At 52.9% G+C, this 16,396-nt stretch overlaps 1 long non-coding RNA gene across 7 annotated transcripts; it reads left to right on the forward strand.

The window, feature by feature from the left end:
• Positions 1–1,551: 1,551 nt before the first annotated feature.
• On the forward strand, positions 1,552–16,072 carry LOC130159976 (uncharacterized). 7 transcript variants are annotated; one of them, XR_008825904.1, is made up of 8 exons: positions 1,552–4,482; positions 4,595–5,927; positions 7,205–7,356; positions 9,187–9,376; positions 10,093–12,013; positions 12,119–12,240; positions 13,236–13,388; positions 13,874–14,752. It is a non-coding gene; the product is annotated as an uncharacterized LOC130159976 (long non-coding RNA). The 7 variants fall into 7 exon arrangements; XR_008825902.1 differs by having other exon boundaries at positions 4,595–5,674; positions 5,822–5,927; positions 10,093–12,240; XR_008825907.1 differs by having other exon boundaries at positions 1,552–2,612; positions 3,663–4,482; positions 10,093–12,240.
• The last annotated feature ends 324 nt before the right edge of the window (positions 16,073–16,396 follow it).

Raw genomic sequence — 16,396 nt, forward strand, 5'->3', positions numbered from 1 at the left:
ATCAGTCTTTACCGTTCAGGCATGCTGCAAACTGCTCCCTAGATGGCAAAGCGTTATCCTTCTTAATGAGTGGGACTTTGGGGGACATGGGAGAGCAGAGCAGCCCATTTCTCTTCATCACCACCAACAGATCAGAGCAAATCACTTTTGCATTAGCTTTAATAAATCGATTCAATTTGGTGAGCGCCCCCCACCCCCCAAAAAAAAGAAAAAAAAAAAAAGAGAGGAAGAGATTAAAAAGTAAAGGAGGAAACAGCATGGGATGCTTCCAGCAATTGTGGTGAATGGTAAATCTCTTCTTTATTACTCTTTTATTATTTCCAGAATCTGAAGTTTAAATAATTAAGCAGAATAAATGGTGGATGAATATTATTTTCAAGTTTTATTTATTGATTCTCAAAGGACAGATGTGTAAAGAAACCCAGGCATAAAGGAAGCTAATTTCTCTGGTGGTGTAAATCAGGGTAGGAACATTAACATGAATGCCATTTAAAGGAGATTTACACCAGCTGATCATCCACTCTCCTAATTTTGGGAGGAAAATATGGAAGACTACATAATTTTTAATAATTTTTTGTACTGTCTTCTGTGCGATTAATTTATTTTCCAATTTAAAAGCACATCAGGTTCGGGTTTGTTTTTGTAGCTTTTTTTTTTTTTTTTTTTTTGGTAATTTAAATAAATTTGTTTGCAGTGTTACTCACTCTAAAGGTCTTTTCAGGAGCATGAGGCTGGAAAAGCTCCATGTGCCTGCGGGTTTCTGCTCACAGCATCTGCAAAGCCGGGCTGGTACCCTGCAAGGCGAGGATGTGCTGCATCGCGCAGCAGGCGCTGGACTCGTAATACCTGCTTTAGCAATGTATTTATTTTTTTAAACATATAGATGAAAGCCCAACTGCCTGGAGCACACCCCTCTGTGCAGTCCCGAGTCTGCCGCCGTGCAGGGTTGCGTTTGGGGGCAACCACCTCATCGTGCTTTCACTGTTCTTAATTGCAGCTTCAGTCTCAGGTCACTGCTGATCCGTCGCACGCGGGGGTGGGGGGGCTTGCCTTCTGCAGGAGATCTCCAGCGCTGGGATATTTTTGGCAGGAGGAGGAGGAGGTGGTGGCTCCAGCAAGAGCAACAGAGGCCTCGGAGAAGCAGAGGCATGCGAGTTGGTATTAACAGTGGGGCCAATTAAGGAGACAAGGAATTAAGTCAAACTGACACCTGTAAGTAAATCGACCCAAAGGAAATAGGATGCTACATGAAATTTCTGCTACGCAGGGAGGGACATACGGATAAAGTAGCTACGGGAACAGATAAATAGGGGGTTCCCTTTGTTACCCACCCTTGCCTGTGTGGTAAAACCAATTAGGGCACGTCGCCGGTGCAGTCACTGCTGATGGGGATGGGCACCGGCGTGGGAAGCACTGCCAGTTTTCAGGAATCCCCAGCTCAGCTCACTCTGGGCAAGTTTCGTCATGCAAAGTCTCAGCATCCTGAGAAGGAGTTTCTCGTGCTTGAGGCATCATGCAAAGTCTCAGCATCCTGAGAAGGAGTTCCTCGTGCTTGAGAGAGCCCTGAAATACAAATGCCGGGAAGGCGAGGCTGGGTGTGCGCAGCTCTGACTTTTATGGCTTCATTCTCCACGGATGGGGTCATGGGAAGTTATTTTGTTCCAGCAAGACGGGGAGAATCTCAGGCGTCGGGAGCTTGGCTTGGGTCCCTTCTCATCTATTACCAGCCTAGAAATGAAAAATCTGGCTGTGATTTGTAGTGATTGCAATGGAGCAGAAAAGCAGTTGGCGTCTCCGATCCCTCACCGTTCATTATTTTTTTTCCCCCTGTGCTCCTTGATAGGATTTGCAATTGGGATTTGGGGAGCACAGGGGTTGGTGTTTGTGGCCTTTTCAGCTCCACCAGTAGCACCTGCATCGCAGTGTGCCCTGAGGCTTGTTTGGGCAGCCTGAAGATAAATCAGAGAGTTTATAAAATGTTTCAGAGGAGCACGTGAAAGTTGGGGATTGCCATTGCACGGTGTGTTTGCGACCAAGGAGGATCCATCCACTGTTGCCTCTGGAGATGCGTGGAGTTCATTATCCCCCTGCCTGGAAAGCAGGCTGGAAAGCCAGGAGGCTGCATTCATGTCTCTGCCAAAGTATGTCAAATTAATCTATCTAGCATCTTTGCAATTTTTTTTTTGCCCAGCTTTAAAATGGGGACAGTTGTCACCTGCCTTTTTTAGAGCAGGCTCATGTGTTTAAGAGGAACTGCGTGTGGGACGAAGTTTTGCTCCCACGCTCGCAGCAGGGGTGAGATTTGGTCCTTCAAAATGCCACTTGATAAATAACAAGTAGTGATAAACACTTATTGTTATTCTCCCTTTTTTTTTTTTCTTCTGTGGGAGTAGATGATATTGCTAAGTGACCGAATACTCATTTGACCCTTGAAAATGCAAGAGTCATGTTTAATTCATGTCTTTTATTTATAGATTTAGGCTCCTCCAGTTTCTGTCTTGCAATGTGCAGCTGCTGCTCCAGAGCAGAGGGAGGGTGTTTGGCCAGAGCCCCCCCCCCTCAAGGAACAGCTTTCAGGACCAAGCTGTGGCAGGAACGCTGTTGGGTACCATGTCAGCCCCCTGCATGCTGATGAGGGCTTGTAAGAAAATAAATATGGGGATTTTTGCAGCCAAATTGCATGAACATTTTTGGTGGAGCAATCACAGCTGGCTGCCCGCCTGCCTGCCATCAAATCAAGGGTTTTCCAGTGGTATTTGCATCCAGCATGTTCCTCCAAGAGACCAGCCCAGCGAGATGGGGTGGAAGGGAGCCATGTCTCCCTGTCCCTCGCCCCACCAGCCCCATGGCGCCCTGCCGAAGCCGAGCCCAAGGGTTGGAGCAAACTGGGCTGAGGGGGAAGCTCTGCCCCATGACCACAGTCCAGCAAAGCCACACGAGGAGCTGAGCGCAGCGCAGAGATGCGTGAAGCCAGGAGATCATTAATCAGATTAATGAGGCCATGATCTTAAAGCCACATACAGATGACAAAAGTGATTGAGTGGTGCTGGACAGAAGCAACGTGGGCAGAGCTGGCTCTGGGATGAACTCGTGTTGTCAGCAGGGAAAGACAGTCCTGGGATGTGTGGCCAGGGGCACCCGAGCAGAAGGACGGGGACATAATCCTGCCTCCCAGTACAGCACTGGTTAAACCACTGTCAGCTGTGGGCAAAGCATCACAGGAAGGGAGTGGAAGAGGCTGCAAAGGGAGGGAATTGCAGCCTGGAGGAAGATAAAGGGTTTAGAGAGGATGGCTGTGAAGAAAGCGATTAGAGGAAATTAAAAATGGCCAGGCTGGAGATCAGGGTTGGGGAGGAGGAATCTGGCCATGCCGGTGCGAGGGTGCACTGCAGCACGGGGAAATTGCTGTCATCACTGGACCGTGCCGAGGCTGGGAATAAACAACGACATTAGATGGAGCAGGAGGCTCACACGCGTCCAAGGCCAGCCAGGCACTCCAGCACTGGCACCAGTTTGGGGCTGAAACAAAGCAGCAGGCCAGCGAAGGGGCTGGAGGGGGCAGGGAGGTGTTAATTCCTGCCTGGTGACACCCTGAGGTATATGCTTGGTGAGTCCGAATGAGCTTTTGGTAGAGCTCTTCTGCCTCTGGTTTTTCAATCTAGTGATTAAACATCCATCGCAGACGTGCCTCTTCCCTCGGACAAACGTCTTGCAAAGGCCAGGCAACCTTGGGCATCATCAGTTGCCTTGAACTTGGCACCTTCTGCAGCCACAGAGAGCCATGGGAGATGGATGTGTCGTCCCCAGTACTTCGGGGCGCTGGCTGGAAGCTTGCCTTGCCCTAGGAGCTCTGAGGATGCTGAAGGACCGGTCCTTGGAGTGCAAACGCTGGATTGGAGCAGGATTGGAGATTGGGGACAGATAAGGATGCTCTTGCATGTCTCAGCAGTGCCATCAAATGCACTCGTGTCGCTTTGGTGGGGGAGAGGATGAGGTGGGCTCCTGGGTGCTCCCTGGGTCATTGCTGCTGCTCCTGGGAGGTGCCCGAGGGCACGACCCTACAACTTGCTCCCTAGAAATTGCTGCCAACCTGCGGGGGCTCCGACAGAGGCAGTGTCACACCAGAGGTGTTGTGTCCATTACAGGTGGCTGTGCCACACCTCCAGGTTGAAGAACAACTAGGAGAGCCGAGATGTTCACCACAAGCCTTCTCTTGAAAAGGATGCTGCTGGAGGGGAGAGCTCCGGGTGGTGGTTTGACCCCTCGTTCTCCTCTCCCACTGCCTCTTCTTAAAAAATAGGAAAGAATTAAATCCCATCAGTGGCTTTTAAAAGCTAACTGAAAATGTCCTTTATTAAATTACCACCCTATTGATCTAGCAGTCATCCGAAAGGGGATTGATTGAGGACTTAAACAGACGCACAGCCGGGCCAGATGTTCAATTAATGTGCATAAACGGGCAGTGGAGAAGCAATTTTCAGAGTAAGTCAAGCAAAAGATCAATCCTGTTTTGCCTCCCATGCCAAAGTTGCTTCTGTATTTATTTTTATGTTATTTCATCTTTTCCCCCCCTCCCCGTCTCTCTTATGATAAGGATGTCGTCGAGAGACAGCACTCAAAGCCCAGCTCGCTCCACTCAACGGAGCCATCGCTCCCTTCCGTCAGGACTTGGAGAGGACACGTTTGCAGAAGGGTCGGGGAAAGCCACATCGAAGAGAGAACTCGCACCTGAGGGTGTTTTTAGCATTTTAAAATCCCAGGTTCTCTGTTAAACTCCTACAGAGAAGGCAGGATGCAGCAGAAGATCTGTCACCTGCTTTGAGGATTCACGTGTCTGATGAACCTTGAGTTTCTCCTCCAAGTCTGGGGAAGATCTGGGGGGGAAAACATCTTTATTGAGTGTTTCCTCCCGTCTCTTCCCCACATGATAATTCCAGCTGGATGCTAGGGGCGAAGCAACTATGATGGATATACAAATATCTAGCTTCTCTCCGGCCTTTCCAAAGACAGCCCGCGGACACAGCTGAAGCAGGAGTGAGAGGAAAGCATTTGAAGGCAAGTCACCGTTCTGTGTGTGTGTGTAAACAGCAAGAAATACTCTGGGTGGGTTTTTTCTCCAGACTTAGCAAGGATCCTGGCAAGAAATGCTGCTCTCTGAAGGCCATCAGCCCAGCTTTGGCTTGAGGGCTTTGCTCCCAATCTCCCTTAAGGCAGAGGTAGGTGGCATCACCCCACGCACGTAGAAGGGATCACCTTTGACGCGGCCCAAGGAGAGCGCAGAGCCAGGCTGCTGAGCCCCAGTGCATGGGGAGGCTGAGCCAAGGCGTTCCGTGGCTCCAGAAGAGCTTCCAGGTGGAGCTGAACCACGGACCCGGTGAGCTGGAGATGCTGAGGTTCCGCTGTGCCTGATGCACCATCGGTGCAAATCCGCTGGGTCCTTCCCCAGGGAGCCAGCAGTGCCTCACAGCAGTGACACTGGGGACCTTGATCATCCTGTTGGGGACGCTGGGGCAGAACTGGAGCCCAGTCCCCTGCACTGAGTTCTGCTCATTCAGCTTTTGCTAAGCAGCGGCTGAAACTCCTTCTTCTCCGTCAAGCAACAGAACAGGAATTTGGTGGGGCAAAGGACTCTTGATCTACTGCACTTGGGGAATATGGGCTCAGGAACGTCCATGTGAGCTCTTCCACCTTCCCTTCACTCTTGGCTTTGTCCTCTGCTCCCCCTGTTTGGGTGGATGTGGGGTCCCCAAGGTCCCCATGGTCTGGGCACGTGGAGAAGGATGCTTTCCACTCGCTGACCTCTCTCCTCCTGCCCCCCCAGACCCAGCCGTCCCCTCACGCTGCTGCTGCTGCTCTGGGTGACAACATGGCTTTGTGCATCTCCTCCTGCGGGAAGGGGGGGACCGTGTCCTGAGCTGGCATCACAGGTGAGTCACCACGGCGGACAGCCTCCCCTTTCCTTAACAGCACAGCCCTGGTGCTCGCAGCTCCTTCCCCAGCACCAACAGGAGGGACCAAGCTCTGAGCTAAAGCCATAATTAGCAGGAGCTCATTGCAAAGGCTGGGACCGAGGGGCTTTTCCGGTCTGTTACTGCTTGAGGAGCCTTTCATTATGAGGATGGAGAAGTGTTATTCCTCTTCCCCTTGGCAAAATGTGGGATTTCTTCTCCCAGGAGGGGTGGGGGTGCCCTGGGGTTCACTTTCCTCCTCCTCCTCCCTGGGGAAACATGGTTGGAGCTGCTCTTGGTGCAGGGAGGAGGGGGCAGGAGGAGGGGATGAGGAGGGCCATGGGGGGACAGCCATGGGAGGAGAGCCAGAGGGATGTGCTTGGTCCAGATTTGTTCAGTCTAGTGATTCAGGAGCCAAAAAAGAGCTGGTGGGGGCAGCAGCAGCGCAGCCCCCGTCTCGGGTCAGGGCAGAGGGGGGGTGAGTGGAGCGGGGAGCTCGGGGGTCCCGACCTGTCTCCTCTCTCCACCTGTGGTGCCCGTGGGGAGCAGCAGAGAGGGAAGGGAGCTGGAGGCTCCTTTCCCCTCTCTCATCTGTGTGATAGAATCATTTTTGAGGAAGATAAATTATTAAATGAGTGAAATCTTCTGTGAAGAGTTAATAAAAATGTATCTTCAATGAGAATGTGCTGGGGCTTTTTACAGCACCTGAATGGAAGCTGCTCCTGCGGCAGACAGAGAACCTCTCATCTCCTTTTCCTTTTCTTTTCCTTTTTTTTTTTTTCTTCCTCTTTTTGGTTTTTTTTTCTCCCCAAGATCATTGTTTCTTTCCTGTTCAAGAATAGCCGTGCAGGAATAGATCCGCACCCCAGCAGCTGGCAGGAGCCATGCCAGCGGGGGGACATTGGACCATCTCTTTTAAGTCAAAAACTGGTCAGCAGTGAAAAGGATTTTTGTGTGTTTGTTTTTTAATTTTTTATACCTCTGCTTTTGGGATTTTTGCAGCCAGTATGTTATTTTAACGTGTTACTTTGTCCCTGGTAGTACAGGCTGTAATTTAATGTTATTCTGTGTTAATAAAAGATTATTCTGTCTTTCTTTTTTTACTTATTCTTCCTTTGGTTATAATCAAATAAGTGGAGCACATTGTTTAACAGGCTGTGAGCGCTGGAGTGTGCCTGGGTGTGATGGGACCCGCATCCTGGTGTGACAACTCGCTCCAGCCAGCACTTGCATTGCTTTTCCCTCTGTCTTTACAGCTGTTGGGTGTTTTTTCTCCCCCAAAGATGATCCCTGCAACATTCCCACCACACCAGGACAGAGAACCCGAGCCCTCGCCTTGCTGATCTGCTGCTTTGCCACGTGGCTGTCGGGATTTATCCAGTACCCTTCCAGCCTGAGGCACGGGATGGTGAGTGTCGGGATGCTGATTGAGATGCTGCCCATCAACCAGCATCCTGGCAAAAGTCCACAGCTGTGGGAGCACCGAGTAAAGCTGCTGCTGGGGGCAAAACCCCTCTGCTGGCATCTCCTCAGGCTGCTGAGACATCCCAGCTGCTCCTGCGATGGCCAAACCGCTTCCCTGCCTAAGGGCAAACTCACCAAAGCTCATCCAGAGCAGCAGCACAGCCCGGTTGTGACTGTAAATTTGGGGGGCAGGGGGGAAGAAGTGATTTATATGTACAGTTGGGATTTTATTTGCATTTTAAATCACACTCTCTGCTAAACTAATGGACCCCCTATTTATAGATGACTCCAACATAAAGTGACTGCTAATTACTACAATTAATATAGCGTTAAAGGCTTGCCAGCCAACTCCACTGCAACTTGTATCGCCTACTCATTTTCAATTAAGGCACATTGACAAGTAAAATACGCAGTTATTAAGAGCAGAGCCCTGTTGTGTAATTACATTTTTCTAAGGTCATTAATCTCCTGCAATATTCAGTTTTGCACCCAGTGGCCGGAGTGGGGGCAGTTTCAAGGGGCTCATCGGGGACGGTGGTAGCTTTTAGGCAAAGTGAAAAAACGGTGAGATTTGTTGTTTTTATTTGGCCTGCAGGCTGTGGGTGCACATCCTTGGGTGGGCACCCTTGGATAACGCATAGGACCATCGCATCTGTGGCCAACAGGTGCCTGTCTAAGGAGCCTGTCTCTGCCACGCTGCACCCTTGGGTGCTTTGGCTGCCTGTGAGATCTTTCTGCATTAAAGTCAGGCAGAAAACCCCGTGTTTGTGGAGCTCTTAGGTGGGAGTTATACTACGGTCAGGTTTCTATGGTTCATCCCCACGTTTATTATTATTTCCTGAGCTCTTTGGAGACACCCAGGATGAGCTGCCTATTGAATAGGGCTTTTTCCTCCCGGATAACGGACGGGAAGGGCTCTGGGCTGTACCCTGTGTGCTTTTTGGGGGCCAGAGGGAGAGTAGAGGAGCTGGGGGGATGGAGACCCCGCTGTGTTCTCCCCACCCGGGAGCAGAGCAGCCTCCTCCTGCCCCACCAGCTCCTGCCCACCATGCTGGGCCAGGGGGTTACGGCAAATGCCAACGAGGCTGAATCCTCACGTTAAGTCCATGTCTGTTAATCCAAGCCCCGGCAGCACAGCACTGAGCCTCTCCCGCCGCGGGTCCAAGCCTTCCTTGTTTGATGCTTTGTGTGCTTTTTGGCCGAGTGTCAGTAAAGGCGCTGCCAGCCACGGAGGGGGCAACGGATCTGTAAAGCAAAAGGAAAACAAATAAAGAAAAATCAGTATAAAGAGAGGCTTAACTGCAAACAAGCAAGCAAACATCCAGAGCAGCGAAGGAGCATCATCTCCCTAATGCCTCCAGCAGCAGCTGGTGAAATCATGCGCAAAATCCTGCAGCATTAGGGCACACATGGCGACAAGGTGTAGTGCTGTGATTATAATAAAGACAGACACGGGCCTTTAACACTTTCAAGCTGATGCTTTGATTGACTGCTTGAGACTCGGTGCTGGCAAAGCAGCTGGAGCTCACCGATTGCCGGCGCCTGCCTGCTGCGGGGAGCGGGGAAGGAGGGCAAGGAGGGCTGGGTGGGGGGGCTGGTGCCCACACAGGGCTCATCCCAGTGCTGGTGCCCACTGGGCGAGCTGCTGGGGGAAGCCTGGATGCTCTGTGCAAGGCTCAAGGTCTAACCTAGCTCTCACCCATCCCATGGGTGTCCAAGAGCTGAAACTGCCGAGTGCTCCTCAGCCCCCTGCAACAAAGTCCTTGCTTTACAGGTCCTGCCTGGTTTGTAGGTGGTTTGTTGGTTTTCTTGGAGCTGAAGCTGTTTCTCTGGGTGCCACCTCCTCCCTTAGGTCCGGGGTTTGGTCTTTGTCTCTGGATGCTCTGGGGTTCTGCATCTCCACCGACTCTCTGGATGCTTTCTGTGCCAGAACTGCTCTCCACAGCTCACCCGTGCCTCGCCAGGTACTACAGCGCTCCGCTGGTTCCCGTAACTCCAGGGTTTAAGCGCCCAGCATGGCCCTTAGCACCAAACAGCCGTAAATCTCCAGGTCCTTGTTTGCCTCTGGCTTTTATTGACAGCACGGAGGAACGGCCAGGGCCACGTGCAAGGAATGAAGATGTCCGAGGAGCTCCGTGTGGAGGGATGGCCAGGAGCACATGCTGCTCGTCTGGGCCTTGGGACACTTTTTTGCTGCTCCCTGGAAGGGGATGGCTTCTGCCCCACTGCAACGGCAGGAGTGGGACCTCATCCAATCCTTGCTCACCAGCTGGGTTTTTTTGATGTTTAGATCCTTGCAAAAGGTGAATGGAGGTCCTTGTGTAGGGACTGCACCGCAGGGCAGGGCTACTCTATGAACAGACTGGATGCTCCGGTGTCTCCCCTGCAGACTTCCAGAGGGGTCCAGCAGGAGCTGGACACGTGGCTTTTGCCAAAGCTCAGCAGAAACTGCCCCAGCTTTCCCAGCTGGCTCCCCACATCATCCCCCACCCAATTCCAGCAGACCAAGGAGGGTGAGGGTGCTCCATCCATCTCCATCCCTCCTGGTCCTGTCCCTTCTTGCTGCTTGGTAGTTGCTATGGATAAGGTTTACTCAAATTTATGGCACTTTGGAGGAGGTTTCTAGGAAGAGATGCCTTTTGCCCACTGAATTACCAACATCTCTCTCTCCTCTTCCCAGGGCTCAGCTCCACGGCTTGACTGACACAGAAGCGTTCCAGCATCAGAGACTGAGAGACAAGCAAGCAATTTGCCAGGAAATTATCCTTTGGGATTCCTCCTCTCTCCAGTCAGTTTAATTGGGTGAGCTCAGGGTGGCTTTAATTGCTGTGCTCAATACGCAGCTTCACCCCCTCCTCTCTTTTTTTGTCTCCCATCTCTCTCTTCCCCCACCTCCTTCCCAGCACCATTTATCTTCCTCCTCCTACAGCATCTCCCCTTGTTGTTTTTTCCCAATATCTCTTGGAAATGGTGGCAAGCTGAAAACTGAAACGCTGTTTGAGTCCCTCATGGCTGACAGGTTCTTTAAGACTTTGGTGCTTCTCAGAGGGTGATGAACTGGCTCAGAGAATCCTGGATTCACCCAGGGGATTTGCAATGGTTGTGGCACTGAATGGCAAAGCATCTGTTGCTGGTTGTGTGCCCTTTGGTGAAGGTGGTGATGTCCGGTGGGATGTGGGATGTGTTTTCACAGTAGCTGCCTTCTTGCCCACATGCTTTGTGGCTGATGTCTCCTAAATATGTCCCAGCATGGGCTGAGGTTGCAGCAGAGGCTGTAACTTCCCAGTGCGGGACTGGGAGCCCCTGGTCATGGCTGGAGCCTGGAGGATGTTCCCTTATCCCTGGTGCTGCTTCCCAAATTGCTCTTATAATTTTTAAGGGGTTGGAGACCACGTGGGGTTCATGGTCATCACGCTTGCATATGGCAACTGAAGTGCACAAACTACACCCACTTAATTTGTCTCGGTTTTTGCTTGGGCTTATTCCAGAACCACCTTCAGGGCATTTTATGGGTCAGATTCTCAGTGATGTGAATTGGAAGCATCCATGAGCCCTCCCAGGGAGGTACCTGGTACTCGAGGGTGGTCTGGCACTTGCCACAGGACTTGTCTAAATGGCTCTAGGGAGGGCTGCAAGGACAGGGAAAGTAGAGAGAGACATTCAAAGTCCATCCTGGAGTCCTTCCACCTGTCAGCAGCATCCCCCTCCTCTCTTCTCCACCTTCACCAGAAGACCCCTGCTCCCCCAGCCTGGCCTGGCTGCAGCTCTCTGCTGCCCACAGAGGCAAAGCTCACTGCTGGGGAGCTTGCAGTGCGTTTCAGTTCGGTGTCTGAATTTTATATAGTGTTCAGAAACAAGACTCAATCTGCAAGCCCACTCCCTGGCCAGCAAACACCAGATTTGTGGCTTGCTCGTGGTCCCCAGGGACACAGCACGAGCATCCAAGCAGCACATGCAGCACTATGATGAATGAGGGATAATTTAAAATGGCAGCTGAAGTCCAAATTCTGTTTGTAATAAATACATAAACTAGTTACAAATAAATTGATTAGCCAAAGATATGCTCTTAACACTCTTTAAACTCTAACATCTGTTTGTAATAAATAATTCAACTGGTAGATGTTAATGGGGAGGCCGGGCTCGGTGGGAGGGAAGGCTGCTTGAGGCTCCGCAGAGACACAGGGCTGCCAAGAACCACGCGCCGGAGGAGCGGCTGTGGCTGCAGACACATCCGTGTGCTGTCCTGGGGGCTCCCCGCGTGCCTGGCAGCCACACGCGTGTCCAGCCGTGTCCCAATTGACACAGCCACGGTTGCACAGGTGGAGAAACTCTGCACGCAGGGTGGCACGTGTGTGCTTCGCGTGTTCCTGCCCGTGCCATGTGCTCCCACCCATGGGAGCAGGCTGATCCCTGGGCGCAGCCACACGCAGCACCGTGTCCCTGTGGATTGACGTGGAGATACGGCCGCACGCAGGTGTGACGTTATGGAGCTTGTTGCATGTGGTGTGCGCACGCCGTGGGCGCAGCGGGTGTGGAAGTTGCACACGTGTGTGTTTTCTGGCATATCCCTGCCCTGCTGCGGGATCCCAGGGAAGAAGCAGGTACCTGCACCCCCCTCCCAGCCTTGCCTCCTGCAGCCCTGGCTGCAGGCAGCAGAACTGGCTGTCACAGGCTGATAATTGTTGGGTTTCTCCTTTTTTAATCAGTGCTAACAGCTGCTGTGCCCAATGCACGAGGGGCTGCTCCTGGCACTGGTGGTGAGCTGTCAGCTCAGGACCATCTCCCCGATCAGCTGGAGGAGCCAGCTGGAGCTGGACCAAGGCTGAGAGTGAGTAACACACTGGGGGGAGTGGGGGGCACTGGCAGCTCCAGACAGGGGATGGGGATGAGGGATGGACCCACTGGTACCCAACCAGGCTGCTTGTGGTCCTCCAGCTGAGCCAGTGCTGATGGTATTGCTCTGCCTCCGGGAAATGCAAATCCTTCGGTGTGGATACATCAGAAGACACTGTCCAGCTCCAGGCTTAGCCGGTTCTGCACCGCTTTTGCAGGCAGAGGCAGAGCTGGATGGGGCCAGAGGCAGGCGAACGCCAGAGCATCAGCCCAGGCGAGGCAGCATGTGCAGGAGGAAGGTGACGGTGCCCTGGCACAGCCTGTCCTGCTGTGCTCTCCAGGATTGTGTTTCAATTCCCCCTCTGCAGACGGGGAGCAGGCGGGTGCCGATGCACAGGGGTGGGCTGCAGGTTGCTGGGGCAAAGCTGGCTGTCGGGGTTAAGGGGCTGAATTGCTGCAGTGATGAATTGCTCGGTCTGAGGGTTTTGCTGCTGTCCCACAGCTGTGCTGCGGTCGCAGAGCCACATCCCGGACAGCATCTCCTGGATCCCTCCCATGGGGTCACATCCAGTCTTGGTCTAAGTCACTGTTGCTCCCCACAGTCCTTGCTCCCATGGGCTCCAGCTGCTGTTGGCTTTCTGCTGAATTAGCAAGAACCAAGTTCATTGCTCTAAAAACTTGGTTGAAAACACATTGCCCTCTCTAGGCTGGATGTGTTGCTCCACGCAGAGAGGACATCCAAGGGCTGAGTGATCTGCCATGGGCTGTGGGATGGGACTTTCCCAAAGTATCTCTTGGTGATGCGATGGGGCTTGCACATGTTCCTCGTTGTACGCATGGACCTACTTGTGCAAACCTGGCCATCACCGCACTGTGAGGCCACCCAAAACCAGTAGCAGCAGCAGCTGTTTATGGCTCTCCGTGCAGCTACCCACACGAAATATTTTGCCTCCCATATTTTCTGCTGCATTTTCATCTGCTCTGCTTCAGCTGTAGGGCCAGCCAGCAGCCTCCCGTGGGAGCAGCCCATCCCCGTCACTTTTGGGTGGCTTGTCCTCTGGCTGGCATCCTCCCCTGAGAACAACAGGATCCTGGAGTGAGCGTGCACCACCCCCAGATGTGCCACCATGGGAATTTGATGGGGTAAGAGGGAGAGAAGAGGACAGAAGAAATGATTGAAGGGTCTTAATCCTGCCTGTGAAGCTCTGGGGAGGACCCAAACCTGGGAGATGGTCAGAGGGACAGTGTGGGCAGGAGGGAGATGGACTGTCAGTGTGGTTGTCACCTCCTGTCACCCAGGTGTGAGGCGGGGCTCTAACTGTTCGCAGCCTGCAGCCTCCAAGCATCAATCCCTGCTGCTCCATCCTCTGGTCCCTGCTGCTCCATCCTCTGTCAAAACAGCACCCTGAGCTCCCCAGGCGGTGCGGAGGTGCTCCTCCCATTACTCACCCCATCCCATCCGTGTCTGCCCTGGAATTAAACTCATTTGTCACTGCTGCCCTCCTCCCACCCACCCCTCTCCCTGTGTGCTCATCTCGCAGGACCAGCTGCTTGTGGCAGCCCCATGGCCTGTGTGTCCCGATGTCCTCAGGCACCGCAGGCCTCATCCTGTCTCCATCTGCTTACAGATGTCCTGGGGCATGCACAGAGCCATTTCTTCTGGCCCCCACCTCCACAGACCCATCACAAGTTGGGACCCCCCAGTGCTGCGTTCAGAGGCAGCCCCTGAGCCCAGCCCACACCGGTGCTGATGCACCAGGGCTGGATGAGGCTGAGCTGACCCATTCTCCACCAAAACCCTCTGGAAAATGCCAAGGAGCCTCTTATGCCCTCCCTTTCCCAGGGCTGACATGGCAATTTGGCTGAAGTTGTTCTCCAGCCCCTCCCTGTCCCTTCCCTGCCCCAGGCACCTCAGCCCCCGGTGAAGACGCGGCAGGGAGCATCGCCCCCAGAGTAACAGGTTCATTCCCAACCTCCTCCATCCTCCCATGCTGCGTTTCCTCGACACGCTCGCTCAAACCTGCTTTGCCGGCATTGCTCTCCAGCTTGCAGCACAGCCCCTGGGAACATTCCCCCAGCAGCCAGCAAGAGCTGCTCGTTAATTAGCCTCCCGTTACTCCCGAGCATCCCCTGCAATAACACACAGCTCCTGCTTTTTAACTACCTACAAGTAATCACTCAGTCTCCAATAAAAAGGGAAGGAACAAGCCCCTGGTTGTGTTGTTAGCAATAATTTTCCTGGCTGTTAACCTGCTCCCGTACTCTAATTTTTCTCATGGAAGCCCCAGATGTGGTGGGGAAGGACGGGAGCCAAGCGCAGCTCCCGTCCTGCTGCTGACTTGCTGCCAGCCGCCCAGAGCCACACGTTCAGCAGTTCTTATTCCTCCCTGCCCATCCCACGTGCTGGTTTTAGGGGCACAGAGGGTGTGTGCACGTGAGTCTGTGCAAGAGAGACTTCCCACGGTCCGGCGCTTAGCTCAGCCTGCAAATTTTTATGGAAAAAGCTGGGAAAATGCGAACGGCTGTGATTGGGATTTCTGCATTAGTCCTGGAAATCCCGCATCAGCCTCGGAAAGGCAGTCGCTGCCCCTAAACAACTTAAAGTGTGAGGAAAATACAGTCCTGTCTGAGACGTCAGCCTTGCCGGGTTATTCCCAAGGAGCCAGCTGTTTTCTTCTCTTGTTGCCTGTAAATCCCTGTCACGCTTAAAGCCTCTCTCCTGATAGGGAGCCTAGCGCCTGAGCCCTGAATAAACCTGCTGCAACTCTCCAGCTTAGCATGCCGAATGTAATGTTCTTAACCAGCCTCATCGCGGCAAATCTCCATATTTCTCAGGGATAAACACTCACCTCTCCTCCCTCTGTTTTCTGCTTTATGGCTGATTTTCCACCGGGAGTGTGGTATCAGGCTGTAATTGCTTGGAGGGATGCTGAGGCCACTAAGAAGTCTCTTGGTTTCTCCGTACCCCCGCTCTTGCAGGAAGGTTGCCCGCCCAGGGTGGTTTGCAAACAGCTCTTTCTTGAATGGGAGAGGGTTTTGCAAAAAAATGGAGCCGGGGGAAATACCCCTGAGAAGCTTTCAGCTGGGTGGTCCTGTCCAGTGGTGGGGATGGGAGGATGCTGGCGAGGGATGGCTGCTGAGATTGCTACGGACACAGTGATGCTGAGCCGGGCAGTGGCATCTCTGTGGGCTCCCAGGCATCACCGGAGTGGTACAGCCATCGGTGGTGGGGGGAAGGGCTGTCCTGGGTGGGCTGCATCTCCTCTGAGGGCCACACTGAGGGTTTGGCATCACTGGGGCTGGGTCAGGCAGGGCTGCTCAGTTTTACATAAATTCACCTGCACTGGGCTGCTCCCTCTTGAGTTTCAGATGCAAACGGAGCTGAAATCCCCACCCTGGCCCACACCACTGCCTCTCCTGAGCTGTTACTGGTGCAGAAAACCAAACTGGACTCAAACCCCATGTCAACAGAGAGAAGGCTGCATGGAAGCAGGGCCAAGCTAAGCAAGCTCCGAGCCCTCCCAGTCTTGAAAACATCTTGAATTGTGCTGTCAAACAAGGTGTGTTGGGGCAGGGTATGCTCAAGGCTGGTTCAGCAACCCAGGGAGGTCCTGGGAGAGTAGCCAGGCTGGTGCAGCACTACCAGGAGCTGGTGGTGGTCTCCCTCCTGCTGCATGGGGGCTTCTGCTGCTGTGGGCTGGAGCTGTGGCCATAGGCTGTGCCTGCCTGGGGCTCTGTAGCAGCCAGAGGTGCCATCCACTCGCTCCTCGCTGGGCTGGTGATGCTCACAGCTCTCCAGCCCCGTCTCGGTGCAGCACGTAGGTGAACAAGGGGGAAAAGAGATGGTAGAAGGGAAAGGATGGGGGAGCTGATGAGAGGAGGAGAGAGACAGGCAGGGATTGTTCCTAAAGCATCGGGGTGTGGGGGGGAATGAGGATGTAGATCACCAGAATTGGCAAGGGACAGGCCATAAAGCAAAAATAAAAAGGTATTATAATTTATGATGCACAGTAAAAATATCCTGGGAACTGGGTTATGAAGAAGAATTCATTTTCGCACCAACTCTGCGTATCTTTAAAGATGATAAATGACATTATGATTCTTCCTTATATCTGAGAGCTGGAAAATTCACTCCACCTGCGGGGAAGGAG

Source organism: Falco biarmicus, chromosome 16, assembly GCF_023638135.1.
Source record: "Falco biarmicus isolate bFalBia1 chromosome 16, bFalBia1.pri, whole genome shotgun sequence".
Lineage (NCBI taxonomy): Eukaryota > Metazoa > Chordata > Aves > Falconiformes > Falconidae > Falco > Falco biarmicus.